The sequence below is a fragment of the Cyprinus carpio genome, chromosome A6 (genome assembly GCF_018340385.1).
Source record: "Cyprinus carpio isolate SPL01 chromosome A6, ASM1834038v1, whole genome shotgun sequence".
Taxonomy (NCBI): domain Eukaryota; kingdom Metazoa; phylum Chordata; class Actinopteri; order Cypriniformes; family Cyprinidae; genus Cyprinus; species Cyprinus carpio.
The window spans coordinates 13528068-13553055 of record NC_056577.1 but is presented as its reverse complement, the minus strand read 5'-3'; the positions used below and the strand labels follow the sequence as shown (position 1 = coordinate 13553055).

The 24988-nt window shown below is 35.5% G+C and overlaps 1 protein-coding gene across 7 annotated transcripts in view; it reads right to left on the bottom strand.

The window, feature by feature from the left end:
• Positions 1-24988, bottom strand: part of LOC109080016 (regulatory-associated protein of mTOR) — a 229024-nt gene that overhangs the window by 165511 nt on the left and 38525 nt on the right. The window lies entirely within an intron of this gene.

Below are 24988 nucleotides of genomic sequence, written 5' to 3'. Positions count from 1 at the left end.
GATAGATCTCTCTATCATTATGCTTATATTTCTCTTATTTTGTTCATTTCTATTTTTTTTTTTATTTTGCCCAAGAACATTTGTTTAATATTAAGTTTATGCTTCACTGGTGTGGCTCATTATCACAGCAGAACCACAAGCTTTATAACAATGGAATAAAAAAATAGAATTTTGATAATCACAGAGCAGGCAGGAATTGTATCTGCCAATTGTGTGAGAAAGACAGAATGATGCCGTGTGAAACACGCTTCATTCTTTCACTGTCCTCTCCAGCTGGTATAAGTATATACGTGTGTGTGGTGTTACATAACTCTGAGTGAGTGAGATGGTGTTTGGGAGAGTGTGAAGGTATTGTGTTTGCTGTTTATATTACAGCCTCATGTCACGACATACACTACAGGTCAGTAGACTGGTGTGTGACTGGTGTGTGAGTATATGTAGATTTTGTGTACCAGATGCCTCCACAAGGATAGCAAATCATGAAATCACCTACAATGTAGCGCCAGCAGGAAACACACACAAAAGTGTGTAGTAAACATAGTGTCCTAATGAAAATGTAAAAAGGTTTTGTGAGGGTTAGGGGAGAGAAAAAGTCATTAGCTCAAGCTTAAAACAAAAGAAATCGATGGAAAGTCCCAACCATGATAGGACAAATGCGTGTCCAGAATATCTCACAATCAAGCTGATTAAAGAGGACCAGAAGTCTTTTAGCTTCCAAGTCAGACATGCTCATTCTTAGAAGACCAAATGGTGTTTTGCATCTGGCACACAAATAACACAAACAAGAATGATGTGGATATATCACATTACCCCATCATTTAGTGGTAGGTCTTTTCATTACTTGTAATATCAGATTTTGTCCTTACCACACTCCTGTGTGAAGAACTATTGTATTATGCCATTCATTAAGCATCCTGCTCACAATCACTGCAAGCTATCATTACAAGGAGTTACACCGACTAAAGAATCCATCACCCTTCAATGTTGGGCCTCTAATTAGATTGAACAACTGGCATTCCGGGAGTCTTGACTTGTTATACTGGAATTTGTATCACTACTTGCCTGTGTTCCCAGTGTTCCACACAGGTTGCCATCTGTGTGATGCTCAGAGACACACAGCAGTTGATCCTGCTTTGGCTTCTTTTGGAATTATTTTCATTGACAGATCAACAATAAACAATATAACTGTCTATATTGTGGCTAAAATGTAAAATAATCTATATTAACTTCTTGTTTATAGAGCTGTTGTATAAAAGCAATATCACACTCAGGTGCCTACATGCCTACATCTTTATTTGTGAAAAATACTATAAAGTAGTTCCAGGCAGGTCTTGACCGCATTATATATCCTTATCACTTCGCCAAATGATTTCAGTTATTTCAATGGTCCTTACAGCTTACAATAGCATGAGAACCAAAACCCACAAAGACACTGACCAAGGAAATAAATATAGCAAACAATAGGATAAAAATAACAAATAATTTTATTATGTTTGTGCCACGAAGTTCAGTTTAGAAAATAATGCATACCTGAAGGTGGCTGCATCACCACCTTAAATGTGCATAATTTTCTAATAATTCAACGGCCCGTCATCAATTATTCCTTGCTTATATTACAGGGCGACTGAATACTTTATTCTGATTTGTTGATGAATGTGTAATTATATATTTATATAATATGTAACGCCTTATATCAGCCATCGTGCTCTTTAAAGTATTAGCATCTGCAATTAAAAAAATTCACCACCAGTCGACTGTTTGCTATCAAACAATCATCCCTGTCCAAGGAGAGCTGGTGGTTAGAGATCCAATCGGTGACCATTCAGAAATTAAAGGTGCTGGATAATAACCCTGCTTAATTAAGAGATACAGTGATGTGAAACTAATATACAGCTCATGGGTAAGTATCTGGGTAAGTATGCTCTGATTTTATTAGTAAAAATATCACTGTAATCTAAGCTTAATAAATGAGAATAATGTTTCTGTATATCCTGTTTCATGAATGACCTCAAATTCCTTTTGTTTTCTCACCACAGGTATAATTTAATTTCTCTTCTTCACAGGTCTACTCTTCCCTGATCATACACAATATCTCAGAGTAATTCACGAGTTAGACAGCCTTGAATAAATCTAACATCAGTCTTGCATAACTAGAAATAATATATGAGACACGCATTCTGACTATAAGAAATAATAATCAACACTGAGACTGTGCTATTTTGGTGACAAAGGCAGGATTGAGCTCTTACAACACACAAAAAACATGCAGCAGCAGGGTAAACTCCTTAAGATTATATTTCAAAGTAAAATGCTTTTTTTTTTTTTTTTTTTTTTTTTTAAATAAAAATAATAATAATGGTGATGAGTTGTATTCATGTCACTGCAAATTGGGGGAAAATTTACAGACTTGTAATAGCTAAGACAAAACAATTAGTCCCTACAACCTGATAGATTTCACTGGTGTAGTGTGGAGGAAAAATGAATAAATCACACTTTTCTTTATGAAAGGCACTAAGACATGGAGGTAGCACATACTTTTTCATCCAATCAGAAGTACCTGTAAAGAATTTTGCACGCTCGGTTGCTGACATGTCTTCAGAGGGAGGTTGTGAAGTCTTTTAATTAGAGAGTCAATTTTACTAAAATAAAATTTTTTTTGGTGCACTGTTTTCATGTAAATTGATGAGGCATGTTCATTCTTTTGCTCTCTGGTTGTAAAAGACTCACTTGAACAACTTAACCCAAATTAAGAAAACCATTTTTCCAAAAAAGCTTTAGAACTTTTGAAACTCCATGGCAATAAGGAGCTGTCTGCTAAAGAACAAAAGAATGGGGACCTGCAGAGGGTATTTTTAAGAACTGTAGCATAGCTTAAAGATGACATTTTTAGGGGCCGTTTTCACAAAACGCATGTTTTCCATTACACTGTGCTACTTTTACACGTTTTTTTTATGTAAACACATGCTACTGTTGATAGAAGTGCGTGACCACTGTACTCCCGTCTCGTGTCTTCTGCAGCGTCTCGCACATGAGCGTTGCGTTTTTAAGATGCCATGTCAAGTTAAATGATCTATAGCTTTTATTCAAAAAGTTGTATACATTCATACATCTTGTGTGTTTATTCAATATTTCATCAAATCTGGTTATGAGTGTAGTACTACCATTAAAAAAATAAATAAAAATATAAAAAAAGTTTGCAGATTGTGTCTGGGTCTGATTATAAGTACACTTTCTGGTTTTGAATGTGAGATTTAGCCACTCCTCTTGAATTGTGGGAATGTTCAAAGATAACTGTGGGGTGAAATGCTCCACTCGGCACTTGTGCAGCACTTGGAACCAATCAAATCACTCTCATTAAAAGCACTTAAGCAGGACTGTGACCATGCTGTCTCTCCATGTAATTGGATGGACAGTTAGTTCAAGTGTGTTTATGAGTCAGAAGCTGTTGAAGTGACAGGTTTGAACAAGATGGGGGTCAGGATTGAGAGACACGTCACCTCCTGTCCTCCTGTCCAAATCTGTGAGGAGTCACACTTCCTCACACATATACACACAGGAGCTATATCCTTGGCAGTTAAATAATGTGACTGTTTTTGTGACTAAGTGACATTATTATGCAACTGGATGGAGTCCGAAAGCAATCAGTGTGTGTATGAGGTGATGAGAGCCAGAGAAATTAAAGACTGACTTACAAAACACACACACACAAACACTATGCTTATTAGATGATTGTGTAACACCACAGCAGGACGGATGCACAACTGAAGAGGATGTGATATGAACAAGAGCTTTTCAAAAAATGAAATAAGAAAGCTCCCAGATTGGAGCTGCAATTTCACTGCACATGCAGGCACACAGCTGTTAAACCAAGAGAGATCCAATAAAGTGAAAAATGCAAAAACAAATTAATAAGCAACCCCTGAATGGAATAACACAAACTAAATATTATTTTAAATTTAATATAAATATAAATATAATTATATAAATATAAAAATATAAATATAATTAAATAAATATAATTTTTAATGAATTTTATGTTATTTTTTTATTTTATGTAATTTATTATTTTTATTAACTCTTAATGAGCGCTGAGCAGTCCCTCTAAACCAGGGTTCCTCAAATAGTTTTCGCAGAGGACCGGATTCTGCCAACAATATCTATCTATCTATCTATCTATCTATCTATCTATCTATCTATCTATCTATATAATTGTAAATATTATTTCAATTATTATATTATTGTTGCTTTTGTTAAAATAATCACAAGATGAATTTTCCCCAGTGATCTGTTTGATTCAAACAATTATGAGCATTTTTGCATTTAGATATAAAAGAACTTTGCCTGTTGAATATTAAAAACAAATGAACAAACAAAAAATCTGGATCTCCATGTCTGGCATGCAAATCAGCTGTGCCTGCTCATTCCCAGACTGGATCTCTTCTCTCCACTTTCCCTAACTGCAGATTAAATTATTAGATTAGTCAGTATTAATATTTTTATGCTTTTTTTTTTGTAACACCGTGTGTCCCAACCAGACACGACGTGATAAAATGTATCTTTTCCATGTAGTTTTTGGCCTAACCACCAGCGACATGTGACAATAAGCAACATGGGATTCTATTTTAGGAACGGTTTTTATTTTCTGCGACGTTGTGGCTGGAACAACATACAAAATATGACAGTGACAATCTCAAGAAATGGTTATGTGCTTTATTCAGTATTAAAATTGTCTAATGTGAGTTTGAATATTATTTGGCATTATTCTTATAGCCATAGTGAAAGCAACAATAGCTATTTTACCTCAGATCTTGAAAATAAATTAAAGCAAACTTGTATGTTAAAACTGTGAACTCACTGCATACCAACATGTGTATTCCATAACAAAGATATCAGTTACTCACTCACTCAAAACTGTTCAGTCCATTCACATTTGAATCATCTATTTTTAGTGTCCACTTTTCTTTTCTACACACTCGCCATGTTTTTGCTGTCACATCGTATCTACACTGGATGTGACAAAGCATTGCAAATCATTTGAACATTGTGTCAGTATGTTATAAATAGAACGAGTCAGCAGTTTACTGACAGGGATTTTGCCACACCGCATCCAAGACAGCATCACTGAATATAATGAGTTATATTGTATTTTATTGCGCTGCGCTGCGCTGCGCCACTCATGTCTGATGTAGACATGATGTACTGTAAGTTAATGTAGCTTTCTGATGCTGCGTTTGAATTTTCATGCCACATTATTTGAAATTAGCATGGGCCAAACTTTTTCCTCTCACGGGCCAGATGTGGCCCGCAGGCTGCCTATTGGGGGAACCCTGCTCGAAGTGTACCGTGGGCGGGATGCCCCCTCTCCGTGACAAAATTACTAATCATATTTTTCAAACCACTGCCTTGATCAACAAAAAATTTCAAATCATTTGAAAGCTCAGAGTCTGAGCTTTACAATGAATGTGGCCACTTACTCCAAAGTAGTGCTGAGTTTCAATTTACAAAATATGTTTTTTTTTTGTGCCATGCACTCTAATATGTCAGAAACATCATACAGCTCAGATAGTCATGTGTTATATGTCATTTGAAAGGTCTCGGGTCATAGAGTAGAATAAAACAAGTATAATTTTTGGGGGGTTTGACTAAACTAGAATGAGGCATTACTTCAAATTCAAAACAACAATTTCAAAGCTGTAAAAGGCTAAGTGAAGGGGTACCTTGGTTCCAAATGCTGTAACTTTTGAGTAGCTCATGATATCACCACAAAAATTCACATACAGCACACATGTTGGGGAAAATCACCAAAAAAAAATTATTTCATGAGATGTTGAACATCAAATAGGACTTATATGAAAAATTTCCCTTGACAACACTAATTATTCTTACATTTTATCACCTATTTCTCAGCATGAGAATATACTCAAATGCAAAGATTATTTTTTTTATCATATATTTTTTCTCATAAGTTATGAGTCATTATTTTTGTGTATGGCACTCAGAAAACAACAGTTTTTAAAATTCCTTCTAGGAGTCAAGAGCTAAACAAAAAGGCCTGTTTTGTTATAAAATACTGTAACTTTTGGATACTTTATGCTATCACCATTCAAATTCAAAATCTTAAACAGCTAACATGCTGGGGAACATCATTAAAAAAGTATTTTCCTCCTTCCTTAATTCTGTCCTGAGATATTGAATGTCAAATAAGACAGATAGATATATTCTCGAGAAAAATTTCTCTTATATTTTTATCAGCTATTTCTCAGCAGGAGAATGTCCGAATGAAATCATTGTTTTTCCCCCGAAATAGGGCTGTGCGTTAATCGAAATCAAACAGAAACCGCGATCATAGACAGTAAAAGACCGCGATTTGAGACATTGCGATTTGCTAATCGCAAAAGCCTGCAATGTGGACGCAATATTACAGCCTTGAGTGGCAGTCTTACTAACCAATAGAGTGAGCGCACCTCTGTTCTCCCCAATCAGCTCTGCTCTAGCCAACTGAGTAAACGCCCATCATTAAAAAAAAAAAATAAAAAAAAAATAAAAAATAAAAACGGAAAGCGGGAGAGAGACAGAGTGGGATTATGGCGTTTACAGGGTCAGATCAATAGTTAGGCAAATTAAAACTAAAGAAAAACGTTATGTAACTTAAGCTTCGAAACAACAGACAACGAACAAAAAAGGTAATTTGCAAGAGCTGCATCATAATATATATCAGGGGCATCCCTTATTGCATGTTCGCAATACCCAATTCAGAAGACCACGCACACAGCCTGCGTCTCTGAATGCTTCTCATACTCGCTCCTCTCTTCCTCACGCGGTGCGAATCCCACGTTACGGACGAGCCGTTCACACTTGCCGCACTTATGCAGCCTGTCTCGTAACGCTCGGTTATATTCGCGCGCGGCCCTGCACCGCAAATCTCCAAGAGCGCATCTGGCAGTATTGATGAGGCTTGACGCACGCGCGCAACCTGCATCGACTCGCGCCTGGCTCCGCGTTTAAAAAGAAATGTAAATTCAGTCTAACTCCTTGCTAATTTCACTTGGATGAAATGAAACATTCAGCACATTTTCCACTTGTTTTTAGCATCCCAAATACAGTGTAACATATGTAATACTTTAACAATTGACTAAAGAAACAGTTCTTTATTTATAAAAAAAAAAAAAAAAAAATCTTTCCAGTGAAATTCAGTAATTAAGTTAATTCTGTAAAAGTAGTTATATCATTATAATCTTGTCTTCTGGGAAAAAAAAAAAGAAATATATATATATATATATAGAACCCCTCCCAAACCACAATTGAAAATTTAATGGATTTCAGGGTTATAATGGGAATTGTATTGGTTTTAATGTAAACTATAATGGTGTCTATTTGATGGATTATACTGGTGGGATGTAATATGGCAGATGGCAACCAACAGAACAACAGTAATTCCTATTGGAATAATGCCAAAAACAAAAAGGAATTTTGTAATGGTTTAATGGAAACTAAGATTTTCTGCTTTTTTCAGCAGGGTAATGATACTCATACTGTGCTGCACATTATTGACAATATTGAGCTGAAGCTTGACTTGGCAAATTTAAAATCGCAAATCAAATCGCAATATCTGTCAAAAAAAAAAAAACGCAATTAGATATTTTCCCCATATCGCACAGCCCTACCCTGAAAGTACAGAAAGTTTTCTATCCAACGATACCAACCTTTTGACTGTTCTTGCTAGAGTCTTCGAGTTATGAGTCATTATTTTTCTGTATGTCACTCGGAAAAAAACATCAACTTCAGTGGTGCAAAAATGGCCTCAGGTTTTTCTGTATGTCACTCGGAAAAAAACATCAACTTCAGTGGTGCAAAAATGGCCTCAGGGACTAAAAGACTATAAAAGTATATATATATATATATATATATATATATATATATATATATATATATATATATATATATATATACACGTATATGTATACACACAATAATAATACAAGTTTCAGCCCATGTCATCAGTATCACGCACAAGTGACAATACATTTTCACTTGCCAGGTTTCTATTTTTGCAGTGTCATCATCAAAAACTCATTGGACAAAAATTTCTACAAAGAAAAGGTGTGCATAAAAAGGATCCTTTGTGGAGGACCATAACAGAAGTATGTGCTCTTAGTTTTATGTGCTTCAGCTATGCATACATTACAAAATAATACACAAGCAAAGAGAACTCGACAAACCATGCCAGTTCTCTCACACAGCATTTTGGCTTTAAATGTGAACAGAAAAATTGCAAGCTGAAAGAATCGTGTCACGTTACACCCAGTAAGGACAAAGTGTGACTGTGATCACTTTATTTATTTGCATGAAAAACAGAAAGCTTGTATACTGAAGTTCACTGCAGAGTTCATTCAGAGTGCTCTACAGGATTGCTCACTCTGCCTTCAATCTGTTATCATCATCAGTGACCACTGTTCTCATAACACGGAGAAAACAAAGACTGGGTCAGTTCAAAGAATGAACAACATTCTGAAGCAAAGCTGGAAAACAGCTTATAGGGCTTGGGCGCCGCGTTGCATTCTGGGACGTGGCGGCCATGTTGATGGCGTCGTGAATGTAAACATACAGCAAGTCGAACGAGAAGAAACAGAGTTGGGAGAAAGAAAAAATATGTTAAAATCGCGAAAAGGTTGTGGGATTTACAGGGATACGCTAAGTAGGCATGCCAGGGATCGGTATGTGGACAAAATCGGCACTATTAACGGTTTGGATCAATATGAAAATCCCAACAAAGAGTGGAGCACCGACGACGAGTTGCTGCCGCACTTTTGCATTACAGATATCTTCGGCTACCTTGTTTGTTTTGTGAGCGCCTACACTTCAGAACAGTTCCGAAGCTACAAGTCATTGGAGTCTCATGTGCAGTTCACAAATGGATGGGTTAAGGAGCTGCAGATCATAAAGCCGGCAAACAGTATACAGTAATCCGGACAGAGGTAAACTGCACTCCGCCTAGTTGCTAGTTTAGTAACCGTTAGTGCTAACAACCATTCACATGTACTTTTAACTAACTTATGTGTTTCAAAAGTTTAGTTAGTAGCTGTCAACCCTCCGTTTTTTTTTCCGGGGTTCTCATGTATTTGAGCTCTTTTCCCGCTGTCTTCCCGTTGTAGTATTTTCCTGTAAAATATCCCGTTAGCCCTTCCATCGGACCTGTCAGTCTCTGTGCTGTTGTCCTGTTGCTACACAGTTGCCCTTCCAGCAAAACAGATATTTTCAAACCATAGTTTTGCTTAACGTTACTTGAAAGCAACCTTAGCGTGATATTGGCCTTTTTAAGATAACAGCGTGGTTGTTGTGAGAGCACGATTTCACACCAATGTAAGCAAAGTCACGTTAGACATAGCTTCACAATCTCGCTTAGTTAATGCAGCAGTTTTGTAGTACGAATTTTTGCTGTCAGCAGAGGGACAGCAACAGAATGATGAATATAGAAATTTTCCGGTTTTTTGGATGAGTAGCCCAGGAAATTTCCCTTATTTTCAGTGTTTACTTAAGCTATATAAATTAATATTCAGATATTATACCTCACTTGGTCTCCGTGGTCGCGCCTCCAAGCAGGAAAGCAGTGGCAAGTTAATCCATTTTTTTTTTTCAAAGGGCGATTATGTGTTGCGCTATTACACCCCACAATACAGCAACGGTTTACCATGGTTGAAATAGATTTTTAATTAATCAAATTAAGACACACACGGCTGAGAGGGAGTATGTCTAAACACTGCGCAGTAGTCCGAGTAGCAGTAAAGGAGGCCATCAGCATGGCGGCCACGCCAAGTAATGACGTCACGACGCCCAAGCCCTATTAAAACTGAAAATTGTACATGTTGACTTTTCAGATACAAAAATATAAAGTAATAAGAAGTTAGGAACTTGTTGGTGACGCCTTAATGGTTAGTGCACATGCTCTCACACACTGCGTCATGGCAATCTCACGGCTGACACAGATTTGAATTCGCCCTGTGATTGTCCCAGTTCTCTTCCAAATTTATTGTGTCACCTCCACTATATCCTTATGAAAAAAACAAGCAGAACAGGCAAAGATATTTTCTAAAAATGAAGTTTGAAGCTCTTATATTGTACAGACAAAAGTTCCAGTTGAGGATTTAAACTCATCGTGATTTCACAACTGTCATATACAGAGTGGTGACAAATAAAGGGGTCATGAACGTCATGACCCCTTTAACCTAAATCACAACAGTCATCTATGAAGCACACAGGCTGGCAAACATACACAACTCTTAGCCAATCGTACCAGTTGGTTTTTACTTCGGAGTCTACAATCTACCACAGCTATTCAAACAGAGCGTTCTGAAGTGGGGTAAAAACAGGACAGAAAAAATCCTATTAATTTAGATGATTTTTGATGTAAAAATCTTGATAACATCATAAGTGAACCTCAGAGAACAGTACAAAATAATAATTAAAAAAGGCAGTTCATGACCCCTTTAAAATAAAATCCAACAAAGTATCTTGGTAAAGTGTTATTCAACCACATACCACAAGAGCAGCTTCAGTGCACCTTGTCATTGATCTCTGGAACTCTACTGGATGGATTGAACACCATGTTTTCAGAAGATATTTCCTCATTTTGTGTTGATATTTCCACATTGGATGATGGTGGTGGAGCGTTCTGTCTCACACATTGGTCCAATAATCTCACATAGATTTTCATTTTGGTTGAGAAAACCTTCACGCTAAAAGGACAAGTGGACCCAAATCAAGCCAGAAATTCAAAATCTCCCAAAAATTCAAAATCTCCCATACGTGTTTATTTGGGTTAAGATAAACTGCACTGATTTGCAGTGATCCTACCCTCTAAAGGGACAAGTGGACCAAACAATTTATTCCACCCACAAGATAACAAAGCCACCCGATTCTCCAGATTTTCCTTTAATTTTCATCCATTTTTATTTCATGTATGACACTTTATGACGCAAAACTATTCAGAAATTCACTGGCAAAACCTCTCTACATAAATTTCTCAGATCTCATTCTTGTGAGTGATCTAACATTATTATTCATCTCCAGAGTCTGAGTTGATTAAAATATATTGTGGGAAACAATTCCCATACTTGCAAGACAGACACTCAGTGAAAACAAATAAAATGAGACAAACCAACCTAGAGCTGAAACAACTAATCGATTTAATCGATTAAAATCGATTATTAAAATAGTTGTCAACTAATTTAGTAATCGATTCGTTGCTAAATAATTTTTATTTGCCGTAAGCGGCTCATTTCGTGCATATTTTAAGTCTGCGCGGTGACCAAAGTGTGGCAGTAATGAGCCACCGGAGGTTTTACTCAGCCAGTACAGCAGGAGAAGTAGCGAATAGCCAATAGCTGGCCTCGTTTTATGTCACGTGCTTCCCGCACAGCGTCTCTGCAGCATTCAGCGTGATGGGTGAGGCAGACGGCAGTGGAGTAAGCTCGAGAAAGAAAAAGAAATAAAAGCGGAAGATAAAACTAATCGGACGAAGTCATCCAAAGTGTGGGAGTACTTTACTTTGAGCCTTCAAAAAAGAAGAGTAAACTGTAAACTGCGGCTGTTTTCTGCGGCAGGAAACATATCTTCTAAAAAGAGAGCAAGCCTAACTGTTAAACCCTGAACATTTGGACACGATGTTGACCTTTTTGCACTGCAATGCAAAGTTTTTCTCAAATAATGAGTGAATAGTGTTCTGCCTCATTTCCCACAGGTAGTCGAATTCCTCTCAGTTCAGGCATAAGCTGTTTTGTTAACATTTTATCGCTTTATTACATTTTTGAATTTTGCACTGTTATAAGGACCACTACATATTTAAATCCGATGAAAATCACAGTGTGCAAAGACTTTTATTTGTGCAGATTCTGCAGTACAATGTTGTTTGCAAATGTTTAGTCGTAAAAGCTGATAACATTGCTTTTTAACAATTAACATTTAAAGCTTTATCGTTTACCAGTTCATAATTCAGTCTTGCAGCCTAATTATGACTGATTGAGAGAGGTTAATGTTTTAAATGTATTTGAAATGCACTTTTTTTCTAAGTATTCACTGCCCTTTTTCACACAGCAGGTTTTTTGTGTGTCCAATTTTTTTTCCTGACAACCTTCTGATGGATTTTACTTTAAACTTTATTTTAAAATGTGAGTTCCATTCAGGTTTCATGCCATTGGCACTTTATTCGAAGGATTGTTTACAATTTCACAGCATAAGCTATAAAGCTGTTTCCCAGGTATAAGCTGTGTGTTTACAGGAAAAAAATAATAAAATGCAATTTACTGCAATTTTATTCTGTTTTATTCTTATTCTTTGTGAAAATATGTTCTGAAAGATTCCTTAATAAGCTTTGTTCGGGATGTTAAACTACTTTTAGGAGCCCTAAGGACTGCCATGGTGAAAACATTATTTGAAATCTCCTTGTGAAATTTGCTAGAGTATGTATGGGGCAGTGTTTTGATTGCAGAAGAGTTCGACAAAGGATAACTAACACATAATAAAACACAACTCCAGGTATGTTTTTGATGAGGATATGACCATGCAAAATGGTTAAAATCTCTAAAAAGTCTATGTTGAATGATAAAGACCCTTTGTTAATAATTTACTTGGGGGGAAAAATGGGCAAAACTAAAATATAAGTACATAAACCGATTCATCGATTAATCGTAAAAATAATCGACCGATTAATCGATTATCAAAATAATCGTTAGTTGCAGCCCTAAACCAACCATAGCAAGAAGTTTCCATGAAACAGATAAGCAGACTAAATTGGTTACATTTTTCACTCTGTTGTCTTGAAATGTGTGACTTTTTCACAGGTCCCTTCTCTCAGGTCCTTGTCAGATGCCTGTTTTGGCAGAGATTCAGCACTACCACTCCAGAGAAGGGAAAAGGGAGGAAATGAGGAGTGACATGGCCTGTTGAGTTGGCAGCTCTATACGTTACAGGGCCCAAAGAACAAACACCTGATGTTTCTCTACAGCTCACAGTAAAACAACAAGAAACAAGTATGAATCCACCAGCTGATTATGGCTTATTTACTATCAATAAATAGATAAACATACATATTTGAAATGACGAACTGTGAGTTTGAAGGTTTTTTTTTTTTTTTTTTAAGATATATGAAATACTTTCTCTTATCCCAGTAAGATATGCAGAGACAATCATTAGAAATCCATTTGTATGTTAACTTCCCATTTGAGGGCGGGACAACCAGTTTGTCTATAGCAGAAGGGGTGGTAAAAGAGCGACTTCTCATCGTTTCATTGGAATCGAATTGTTAAGTCTAAAGTAATGTGTAATGTGTCATGCTCCTTCAGATCCCAAAAGCAAACAACAAACCTTGCTACTAAACAGTAACAGTGTGTTGTAGTGCTACTGCAAAATCATGATATTAACCTTTATCTCCATACCAAAATCTCCATATCAAAATCTCAGTTGGCCAGACAGTGGTTTATCTTAGCCAGATAGTGTCTAATGACTATCTGAGCCGTTAAAATATTGCCATTTATATTTGACTATATATATATATATATATATATATATATATATATATATATATATATATATATTAGGGGTTACATAGACTAGTCGAGTGTTCGAGTGATCGACTACTTTAACCACTAGTCGGCGCTGTCGGAAACAATCGAATACTCGAGCATGCATTAACCATAATGCATGCACAGTTTGCCTACAACGCAAATTATAGGATTACAATATTGTGTGTAGATGTTACTTTCTATCACTTTCTCTATGTTACATGTAAAATTAAAATATGTAATTTAATAATTAGGGGTGTGCCGAAGCCGAATACCTTAGGAATAGGAATAATTCTGCCTGAATATTCGGCTGAGGCTGGCACACTCTGCTATTTGATAGATAACAGTTGAGCCAGGGGATTAGCGCAATATTATACACAGACCTCTAAAGTCACGCAATAATGAGTGTGTGAAGTGAATGAATATAAACTTTATGAACGAAAAGAGCGCAAATCAAACACCGCATTAGTGTTGCCTCTCCGTGCATCTCTCAGCTTGGCGAGAGTAATATCACGTATAATAATACATGATACACGTTATATTAATTGTATATATTTAAAAGGCAATGATTTAAACCGTAGGCTATGAAATGACATGAATGAATGGAATAAACACAGCGTGCTCACCAATCAAACAGCCGCAAGGCGCGCCTCAATCTCTCAAAAACCAAACCAGTTCTCTCTCTTAAAATATGCTAATAATCAACTTAGATGCAGATAGATTTTCTATGTTTGCTGCTTTATCTTTTGCTGGTTTGCGTGGCACACGCACATTTGTTTAGTAAGTTCAAAAAAGATTCGCTTTGAGAATTCTGCGTAATGAAAATGTGTGCCTTGAATTCATTCAGTCGTGTTCAAATGATCACTAAACGTTTGTCATGACATCTCTGCTTATATTATTCATTTATTTTTAGAAATGAATAATTCTTTTACTTTAACGCAGCATATTTGTTCAGTGATAACTACGAAAAAAAAAAAAAGATAGTCATAACTGTCTTATCAAGTAACTGTACGACACATGGTTTTATCCGAAAACAGATACTAATAATTTTGTGACTGTTACAGATACAAATACTGGTTACATGAAAATTAAAATATGTAATGTCATAATTATAAAGTTCTGACAGTGAACGCATGTTATGTAATTGTTGCATTAGGCTATTCATTAATTAGTTAATTAATAAACGTTTATTGATAAAAACTATTTAATGTCTATTCATTTACAGTAGCTTGAACCACGAGTAGTCGAGTAACTCGAGTATTTTTTAAATAAGTAATCGACTAGCAGAAATCAGTAGTCGTGAAACCCCTAATATATATATATATATATATATATATATATATATATATATATATATAAATATTATATATATATATATATATATATATATATATATATATATATATAGATATATATATATATATATATATAAAATATTTGGCATTTATAGAAAAAAACTAACTCTAAGAGCGATATCTATAGAAAGCTTGACATGTCTACTTTTAAACTGAGCAAGTCTTATTGAAAACAAATATTCTGTAATAAAGTAATCCATATGAAACCAACGTGATGTCCATTCTTTCACGTCTACCTTCATTATATCTTATGTGACCACGCCCATGTGCCGAGCGAGCTATTGATATTATATGGTCCACGTGAAGCGCGCAGTGTGTAAATGTCCCCATAACAGCAAACATAGCAGTGAGTTTTTTACATTTTACTTTTCGCTTCGCACTGAAAGGAATAAGACTGAATTCACAGCAGAAAAGACTTGGTATGACAAATAAGAAAGAATTCACCTCAAGAAGCTTTGAATTACCTTTGGATTATTGATGCAGCGGCTTGATCAAGCAGAGATCATAAACATGAGTAAGTCTTTTTTTTATTATCCTACTTGTATTATTTGTCACATAACCTGTGCAAAAGAACCTGTTGCAAAGCGAGCCAATGCAAATAAGCAGCCCACCCAGAAACCTGGAACACAGCTAAGACCAAGCGAGGGTCAGTCTCCCATGAGTCTCTTCAAAATGTAAAATAAACAATATACACTTTGAAAATGCCAGGTATGTGATGTTCATTTATGTATTTCAACATGACACAATACATGTCAAAAGCTTTTGAACAGTAAGATTTTTTATGTTTTTGTAAAGAATTCTCTTCTGCTCACCAAGCCTGCACTTATTTGGTCCAAAATACATGAAGTTGCATTTGCTAAAGCAGGAATATTGCGAAATATTTTTACTATTTAAAATAACTGCTTTCTATTTGAATATATTTTAAAATGTAATTTATTCCTGTGATCAATTCTACATTTTCAGCATCATTACTCCAGTTTTACTCCAAGTGTAACAATATTCACTATGCCATTTTGAAGCTTGGAGTCAGTATATAGAAAATAAAACTTTTATTTAGCACACAAGTGATGATAAAGACATTTATCATGTTACAAACATTGCTGTTCTTCTGAATGTTCTATTCATCAAAAAAAAAAAAAACTGAAAAAAATCTCCACTCTTTTCAACAACATCATAATAATATATATATATATATATATAATAATAATAATATATATATATATATATATATATATATATATATTTGTACTCAGATATATTTTTATTTTGTCTTCTTGTTATTTTTTGTTATTATTCACTCTCCTGACTGAAAGGCTCATTATGCAGCTCATTATTTGTCTTTGTCTTCTCAGGTGTGAATCACAGCATTATGCATGATAGTTGACGCATTCTCACATATACCTTTCCTACACAAAAAGTGTCTTAAAACATTTAAATCAATATAATGTTTTCTGTGAGCGAGTAATCAAAGTGATTTTCCCATCATTTTGAAGCAAAAACTCTAGGCTTCAAAATCTGTTCTCAAAAGTATTGTGAACAAATGTTCTCTAGGTGTTTTATTGCCTTATTTCAGTGACTACAAAATTTACATTTTTCACTAACCTAACATAACATAAATTTTGCTTTCTCAAAAGCACAATCGTGTACATACATGCTGCTCACATATTATTGTAGCTCAGTTTTTGCTGATTTCAGTGTTATTAGACTTTAGCCATTTATATGTTTATAAGCAACTGAAAAAAAACACAAATATCAGGGTGTCATAACTTCTCCAGGCCCCAAAAACACCCTCGGGCCCCAGATGGTTAACTAAAAGTTTTCCCTGAACAAACTCCTAATTTGCTGCTTATTAATAGTTAGTAAGGTAGTTATTAAGTTTAGGTATGGGGTGGATTAAAGGATCTAAAATACGGTCATGCAGAATAAGACATTTATATGAGCTTTATAAGTACTAATAAACAGCCAATATCCCAGTAATATGCATGCTAATAAGCAACTAATTATTAGCAAAAATTTGGTCCTTAACCCTCTGAGGTCTAGGGGGTTTTGGGGGCCTGGAGAAGTTTTGACATCCCCTGACTTTTGTGCTTTTTTCAGTTGCTTATAAATAGATACATGGCTAAAGTCATATAACACTGTAATCAGTACAAACTGGGCTACAATAATACGTAAATAGCATGTATGTACATGATTGTGTTTTTGAGAAAACAACTCTTATGCGTGGTTAATGAAAAACTACAATTTTGAAGTCACTGAAATAAGGTCATAAAACATACAAAACATTTGTTCAAAGGCCTGTCAAATCTGGAGCTTGTAGCATAGAATTTTTTGCTTCAAAATGATGTGAAAATCATCTTGTTTACTCACTCACAGAAAACAATAGATTAATTAAAATTTTCTAAGACACTTTTTGTTTCAATAGGGCATATGCGAGTAGGCGTCAACTATCATGAATATTTGTGTGATTCACACCTGAGAAGACAAAGACCCGCATAATGAGCTGCATAATGAGCCTTTCAGGCAGGTATGTGACTGAGAGGAAAGAGTTACAAGAAAGAATATGAGGACAAAATAAATGTATATATTTTTAGGTTTGTAGTTTATTTAGAATATATTTAATTATCCCAAAAAATAACTTGATTCTCTTGCGAGTGCAGTTAAACAGTTTCTTAGGAACAATCAAAACTGACTTTCAAAGCTGAATTTTTAGCATCATTACTCCAGTCACACGATCCTTCAGAAATCCTTCGAATATTCTGATTTGTTACTCAAAAAAAAAAAATTATTATTATTATTATTAATTTTGAAAAGAGATTTTTTTTTTATTAATTGAAAGAACATCATCGTTTCTAACATGATTATTGTATTTATCATTTGTGTGCTAAATAAGTTTATACACACTGACTCCCAGCTTTTAAATGGTATAGTGTATATTTTTACACTTGGAGTAAGACTGGAGTAATGATGCTGAAAATTTAGCTTTGATCACAGGAATAAATTAAATTTTTAAAATATATTTAAATAGAAAGCAGTTATTTTAAATAGTAAAAATATTTCACAATATTACTGCTTTAGCAAATGCAACTTTCTGTATTTTGGATCAAATAAATGAAGGGTCATGTGTCATGTTGAAATATATAAATGAACGTCACATACCTGGCATTTCCAAAATGTATATTGTTTATGTGCTCTGAAGGACATACTTTTTTCGCTTGGTCTTAGCTGTGTTCCAGATTCCTGAGTGGGCTGCTTATTTGCATTGGCTCGCTTTGCAACAGGTTATTATTTATCTGAAATAAAAAAGTAAGCATGCTGTTTACGCAAATAAACTGCATTATTAACATTATTGTGATGGTCACTGATACTATTAGTAATTTATAGGGGGAAAAAAAGAACACAATTAGCACATAGAACATTTATTGTCAGTGATATTTACAGCTTACTTGATAGACTTTTTATTTTATTTTATTTTTTACCTCAGACGCTTGCAAACACCAATGACGGGGTGTTAAACACATTAAAAATATTTACACCAGAGCAGATATTGATGAACAGAAGCTTAGTTACATTCTTGAAAACACAAGCATTCTTTGTATGAAGGCCTATACAATATATATAGTTCTAAACATATATGGCTATATTCGTGAACAGAGAATAGCCTATCTCAGTAAAGTTTTGTCTAATCACTGACATTAAGCTAGCAACATTATAACTCATATTACTTTTATATCATATTGCTGTCTATGTTATAGAACATAAAACAAAAAACAAAAAAAACATCCTGGCATCGTGAAACATTGAGATGATGTAAATCAAACTTCATAATGTTTCACCTGATTATACATTTAGTCAGGAATTATAGTTTGGAAAGAGTCTAACTAGTAAAATGTGTACAAGTTATATGAAAACTAAAACAAGTAGATTAATAATAAAAAAGACATACTCATGTTTATGATCTCTGCTGGGTCAAGCGGCTTCATTCTTCTTTCTGAGGTTATCCAAATCTTATTCCTCTCAGCGGTCTTCTTGAGTTGAATTATGTCTTATTCCTCTCAGCGTGAAGCGAACAGTAACATTTAAAAAACGTGAAGTACAGTCTCGTTGCTTTGTTTGCTCTGATGAGGGTGGTTACCCAAGCCAGCTTCAAGATTATAATCTCAATAGCACGCTCGGCGCGTGGGCGTGGTCGCATTTAGATATAATGAAGGGAGATGTGAAAGACGGACATCGCGTTGTTTTCATATGGATTACTTTATCACAGAATATTTGTTTTTGGTAGCACTTGCTTAGTTTAAAAGTAGACATGTCAAGCTTTCTATAGATATATCTCTCATGTCTCTTCGTTGAGTATTCACTGAGTTACAGTTCATTTTAATGATGCGTTTCCGAATGAAGATCACCGCAGATCGAGGCTGCAGAAAGCGCACCTTGTTTGTTTTCTTTATTTTATAAATGCACAAAGTTTTGTTGTTATTATGTGTGGATAAATATAAAAGTAGACCCTTTACAGATTCGATTGATGTATTGCTCTTATCTGTACGATCAAAACTGAAAGTGTAATTTAAGTTCTTATCGGGTTATCAGGAGAAAATGCCTCAAAACGCGTATCTGCGTTAATCGACTTCAGAGGGTTAAAATAAAGTGTTACCCATTTTTCCTGTTTAAAGCTGCTTTGACACATTTTGTATTTTATAAAGCGCTATATAAATAAAGGTGACTTGACTTGACTATTTCCAAAGGTAGTTTTCATGCAGATTTGATGTAACCAATATCATTTTCAAAACACTTTCAATAACAGCAAAAATACAGTCTATACTGTAGTACAGTGGTTTTCAACCTGTGGGCCGCGGTATTGCAGGTGGGCCGCCAATTACTATTAAAATAAATAATATTGTTAATATATGTAAAATGTCTAAGTCATAACATAATAACACCATTTCATATATATAATTAAATAAGATCAAGTTATTTTCTGTTCATTGCCAGTTCATTCTAGGGCTGTGCGATAGAAATCGTCATAAAATGACGATTTGAGCGTGCGCGATTTCTAAATCACTATCTAATCAGAATGCAACGCTCCTAGCGCGAGAACAGAAAAGACTGGGCATATGCCTACGTAACTCCAGGTTCACACACTGTCTGTAATGCGCCTTTTTTCCGAGCTCATGTTAACGGATCAGAGCGTTCACACTGCACGCGGTAAAAGGCTAGAAATAAAAACGTGCAAAAATAATTAATATCTAGCACATGAGCATAGAGAGAGTTGTGAGTGCACAGGACGCAGTTTAAGTGAGAGGAGACACGTTTTAAGTGCGTGCGCTCATTCTCTCCGGGCAAGAGGAGCGTGTATCTGAGCAAGCACGTCTGGTTTTGTTACAGAGCAAAGGAAATCTGGTGCGAGCAGAGAGATTCGTGCTCGTGCATTAATTTAATGTGCTTTTGCGTTACAATAACGCGCTCTCGCTGCTGCTTCTGCACTGCATACACATACTATATAACGCACTGCAAATGGAGTAGGCCTACGTGTGAACCTGTATAATGTATAACAAATAAATTTCAACACCTGAGGCACCGCTACTATTAATGAGCTCTATAAACAATGTATGGCAAAAAAGGAAAAATGTCCCTGGACTCAGAATTTATTTATTTATATTTTTTTGCCATAAATTGTTACATCTTTACTATAGTGATTATTTTGACTAATGTCTGTTCTAGAGACGTTACAATTTTGATAAAGCTCTAATTGGTTTTCTTTTGGAAATGTTTCAAATTCATCCTGAATGCATTTATGACTGTAAAGCATATCTGTGTGTCAAAATTGTGATTAAAATCGAAATCGCAAAATTGATCAAAGAAAATCGCGATAGGTTTATTTATTTATTTTTGTCCATATCGCACAGCCCTAGTTCATTCAATAAATACAACAATCTAGCTTCTGAGTACTAAGTTATTAACCCAACATTAGCGGGGGCAGTTAATTTTATTTTTTATTTTTTATTTTTTTGCAGTGGGTCGCGCAAACATATGTGTTTGGTTGTGTGGGCCGCGAGTTGAAAAAGGTTGGGAACCACTGCTGTAGTAATCCATGTGATCAAAGTCTCCTAAATTGTTTCACCTGTGGGTAGCTTACCTTAAAATTACATTTATATTCTATAGTGCTATTCCTCACAATAATATTCCTTCTTAGAGAAAAATGGCATCTGTGAGGATTTCCAGTCAGGATTTAGACCGTATCATAGTACTGAGACTGCTTTCCTTAGCGTTACAAATGACCTGCTCTTATCATCTGATCGTGGTTGTATCTCTCTATTAGTGCTATTGGATCTTAGTGCTGCGTTCGATACTATTGACCACACCATTCTTTTGCATAGACTAGAACACTTTGTTGGCATTAATGGACGTGCATTTGCATGGTTTAAATCGTACTTATATGACCGCCATCAATTCGTAGCAGTGAATGCAAAGGTATCATATCGATCACAAGTGCAGTATGGAGTACCTCAAGACTCAGTACTAAGGCCTTTACTCTTCATGCTTTACATGTTACCCTTGGGAAATATCATCAGGAAACACTGTGTTGGCTTTCACTGTTATGCTGATGATACTCAGCTCTATATTTCTTCGCGGCCCGGCGAAACATACCAATTTGAAAAACTAATGGAATGCATAGTCGATATAAAAAACTGGATGACGTGTAATTTCTATCTTGCTAAATTCAGAAAAAACAGAGGTATTAATTATAGGACCTAAAAGCTCTGCATGTAATAACCTAGAACGCTGTCTAAGACTTGATGGCTGCTCTGTCAATTCTTCGTCATCAGTTAGGAACCTAGGTGTGCTATTTGCAACCTTTCCTTAGAAAGCCACGTTTCTAGCATTTGTAAAACTGCATTTTTCCATCTCAAAAATATATCTAAATTACGGCCTATGCTCTCAATGTCAAATGCAGAAATATTAATCCATGCGTTTATGACCTCAAGGTTAGATTATTGTAATGCTTTATTGGGTGGTTGTTCTGCACGCTGCACGAGTAAACAAACTCGAGTTAGTCCAAAATGCAGCAGCTAGAGTTCTTACTAGAACCAGGAAGTATGATCATATTAGCCCGGTTCTGTCAACACTGCACTGGCTTCCTATCAAGCATCATATAGATTTTAAAATTTTGCTTATTACTTATAAAGCCCTGAATGGTTTAGCACCTCAGTATTTGAACAAGCTCTTGTTACATTATAGTCCTCCACGTCCGCTCCGTTCTCAAAACTCTGGCAATTTGATAATACCTCAAAGTCAACTGCGGGCGGCAGATCCTTCTCCTATTTAGCGCCCAAACTCTGAAATAACCTACCTAACATTGTTCGGGAGGCAGACACACTCTTGCAGTTTAAATCTAGATTAAAGACCCATCTCTAATACTAATACGCTTCAAATATCCAAATCCGTTAAAGGATTTTTAGGCTGCATTAATTAGGTAAACCGGGAACACTTCCCATAACACCTGTACTTGCTACATCATTAGAAGAATGGCATCTACGCTAAAATTAGTCTGTTTCTCTCTTATTCCGGACAACTAGAGCCCCAGAGACAGATCCCCTGTAAAGACCTTGTCTCAGACGACCACTGGAACAAGACCACAGGAAACAGATGATTCTTCTGCACAATCTGACTTTGCTGCAGCCTGGAATTGAACTGCTGGTTTCGTCTGGTCAGAGGAGAACCAGCCCCCCGACTGAGCATGGTTTCTCCCAAGGTTTTTTCTCCATTCTGTCACCGATGGAGTTTTGGTTCCTTGCCGCTGTCGCCTCTGGCTTGCTTAGTTGGGGACACTTCATTTACAGCGATATCGTTGACTTGATTGCAAATTATTGCACAGATACTATTTAAACTGAATTGAGCTGCATGATGACATCACTGAATTCAATGATGAACTGCCTTTAACTGTCATTTTGTATTATTGACACACTGTTTTCCTAATTAATGTTGTTCAGTTGCTTTGACGCAATCTTTTTTATTTAAAGCGCTATATAAATAAAGGTGACTTGACTTGACTTAAAAGTAACCCAGGCTATCACGTGTGCCATGCTAGTTTGGTAACACTTTATTTTAAGGACCAAATTTTAGCTATTAATTAGTTGCTAGAACAAAAAAAAAGAAAAATGCTGGTGAACGATAGAGGAAGTGCTTCAGCAATGTTCACACTTTTTTTTTTTTTTTTTTTCCAGAAGTCAGTCGCTAGTTCCACCTTCTCGATGACATCATACGCATCTTTAAATATGGCATGCAATGAATGGTCGGGAAGCAACTTGTAGTCTGACATATTTCTTGTCCACAACATGACAAGATTTTATGGTTAGAGGCAATGAGGTGATGATGAAGTAGGCACTGATCCGTGTCTGTGCAGGCAGTTTTGTGCTGATGCATTCATCCGAATGACTTCATAAAGACAAGGAAGTATAAAATGGGTTGGTTTGGAAGCTTGCATCCCAAATGATGCACTTTACACTATGCACTTATATCCTATGTATTTATGCACTATGTACTCAACCGTGTAGTGTATAAATTTTATACGGTTATTTTGTCCTTCATAACAAGAGTCTGGCATACCCTACCACTCTGTGACACACGAAAGTTGTGACAGTTGAGTGCATGAAGTAGTGTTGTCACGGTACCAAAATTTCAGTATGTGGTACCAATACCAGTGAAAATCCATGGTTCTTGGTAGCAATTTCAGTACCAAAGCAAAACACAAAAACACACTAATTAAAAAATTTGACTATACTTTCATTTAATCCAAACTGTGAACATATTTAATTTTAAAGGGATTTTGAATTTTAAAGCCAAGAGTAACAACAAAGTTTGCTAAAAAATTATAGTAATAAAAAAAGCCCAGGACTGCTTTTCTGGCTGATATGACACAATGTTAACCATTTGTACATTCTCTAACAAGTATATTTTAGATGCACAATTCACTAAAAAACCTCTGGTGTGTAAAAATAGTAAATACCATCATGTCATCCACATACAGTTTTTGGTGTGTTTCCTCCTTTTGAGGTCGCCTCATCTCAGTGCTTTTATGAAAAGAGCGCATCTGTGCACCTTTTGGATACTGCACCAAGAACTGGGTTGACCGGGTACCCGGTACCACTGATACTTAAAAAAAACTGGTACCGTAACATTTTCTTTTTTTTTAGTATCGACTTGGTACCGAAGTACCGGGTCTTTTGACAACACTAGCATGAAGTGTCCAACATTCCACAGTAATTTATTTTTATTTTTTAAATAATTTAAGTGCATCATCTGGGTATTTAAAGTGAACTTTTTCTTTCTGGAATTTTCAGTGTGAGCAGTTTTGAGTTCTCAAACATACAGTATGTTTTTATAGTACAGTGATGTACTAAAAAACAATGATGTATACAAGAGTCAAATCATGGCAGCTAAACCCTCCTCACTGATGAATCAATCTGTAAAATCAAAAGAAAATGCCCAAATTTGTGTCTCTAGGAACAGTCCCTAATTGGTTGATATCAAAGTTTTACTCCCCTGCTGATATTAGCACCGCTTTTGTGGTGTTAACCCCGAATTGTGGTGACAGACTTGTACAGTGTTAAATGATGCAATTTCGTAGCATGTCATTCTTTGCTTCACCTTAAGAAGAATCTGATGCAACTTCACCACTACCTCTCTCTCACTACAGCATCTCTCTCATTCCAGAATAACACATCAAGACTTCAGTCAAAACTGCATCTGGATGCCCATTCAACATCTAAGGTAATGCAAATATCGATCATTAAACTTCACTGAACAGAGGTTTTAATATAAGCTATCTAAAGAAATTGATGATTCGCTTAGGTAGCAGTCAGCTGACTCTATCACTCTCATGCTCACAGGTTAGCTAACGTTAACATGAATTCTGCTGTATCAGTTTCATGTGTACTGCTGATGTAAATATTCATAATTAATCACAAATATTTTAACCTTTCAGCTTATTACAGTAATGTTCAGGGAAATTTAGATTTCTCAATGCATAATCCCTTTAAACTAAACTTATTATGATATTTTTTTTCTTTTTATTATGTCATC